Source organism: Etheostoma cragini, chromosome 2 (assembly GCF_013103735.1).
Source record: "Etheostoma cragini isolate CJK2018 chromosome 2, CSU_Ecrag_1.0, whole genome shotgun sequence".
Classification (NCBI taxonomy): Eukaryota; Metazoa; Chordata; class Actinopteri; order Perciformes; family Percidae; genus Etheostoma; species Etheostoma cragini.
The window spans coordinates 29,833,458-29,835,075 of record NC_048408.1 but is presented as its reverse complement, the minus strand read 5'-3'; the positions used below and the strand labels follow the sequence as shown (position 1 = coordinate 29,835,075).

At 40.6% G+C, this 1,618-nt stretch overlaps 1 protein-coding gene across 2 annotated transcripts in view; it reads right to left on the bottom strand.

Annotated features, from left to right (window-relative positions):
* commd1 (copper metabolism (Murr1) domain containing 1) overlaps positions 1 to 1,618 on the bottom strand; it is a 6,600-nt gene that overhangs the window by 4,369 nt on the left and 613 nt on the right. The window lies entirely within an intron of this gene.

The window sequence follows — 1,618 nt, the reverse complement described above, 5'->3', positions numbered from 1 at the left end:
CTACAGTCTGACAACCTACAGTCTGATAACCAACAGTCTGACAACCAACAGTCACCTGAACGCACCATGAACTCTAACTACAGTCTGACAACCAACAGTCTGACAACCAACAGTCACCTGAACGCACCATGAACTCTAACCACAGTCTGACTACCAACAGTCACCTGAACGCACCATCAACTCTAACTACAGTCTGACAACCAACAGTCTGAACACCAACATTCACCTGAACGCACCATCAACTCTAACTACAGTCTGACAACCAACAGTCTGACAACCAACAGTCACCTGAACGCACCGTCAACTCTAACTGCCATACCACCAATAATATAATATATAAGATATTACTCTGAACTCTTGAGTTTTAACTGGATAATAATAAGACTTTAAAATACACAACACTTAATACATAAATTCTTCTAGAGTCAAAATACACTTTCATAACATAAAATATCAAAACAAATATTTTACTTTTTACTTTTTTAGGACATTTTTTGTCACTTTTTTCAATGCGGTGGGTGCTTTTTTTTGATGTTTTTGCCAAAGCTTTTTGATATTTTTAACGTTGACATGTTCAGCGCTTATTTTGACGGCCCATTAATGTGCAAAAGTGAAGAAATAAATAACTGAAAATTGGTCAAATTTTGACCCAAGGACAGTGTCTCCATCTCTGGGACGGACAGTAATGAGTTGGACGTTGGATATGACCAAAATAATCTCATTTATAGACGCATTAAGTCTCTCTGATCTATATTTATACTCTTCATTAGGGGTGCAAGATATATCAACTCAATATCGTTATCGCAATAAATCAAAAGTGTCGCAATAAGTAAGTAAGTAAAGGTCCCATGGCATGAAAATGTCACTTTATGAGGTTTTTTAACATTAATATGTGTACCCCCCCACCCCCCCAGTGGCTAGAAATGGTGATAGGTGTAAACCGAGCCCTGGGTATCCTGCTCTGCCGTTCTGCCGATCTGGAATCTCGCCCCTCATGAGGTCATAAGGAGCAAGGTTACCTCCCCTTTCTCTGCTTTGTCCGCCCAGAGGATTTGCCCCCCCAGCCCCATGAGAGAGAGACATCATGGCTTTCAAACAAGAAAAGTTACAACTGGTCAGAGAGGGAGAGAAAGAGAGAAAGAGAGAGAGAGAGAGAGTCTTGCTCTCCTATGTCCTAATTGGTTGACCTTCAGTATGTGTATTTGTGTTAGATTATGAGTACTTTAATTTATGATTTTTGGTGTGTTTTCTTAGTTCTGTGTTAAGATGGATGTCGTACTCTTGCTGCTGAACAAATCTACCTCCAGGTACAACTAAAGTAACATGAAGCTGTGTGTTAGTGCTGCCCCCTGCTGACCAAAGGTGAGACACACAGAACGACTGATGAATGGAAAAACACATCAGTTAGAATCATAGGGGGGGGGACAAGCCTAATCCTCGGGTCAAATTGGACCCATTTTCATAAAAAATACAGGAAAATATACATACAGGGGCATAAGTATACACCCCCCTATGTTAAAATACAGCGGCATAAGTATACCCCCCCTATGTTAAAATACAGGGGGCATAAGTATACACCCCCCCTATGTTAAAATACAGGGGCATAAGTGTACACCCC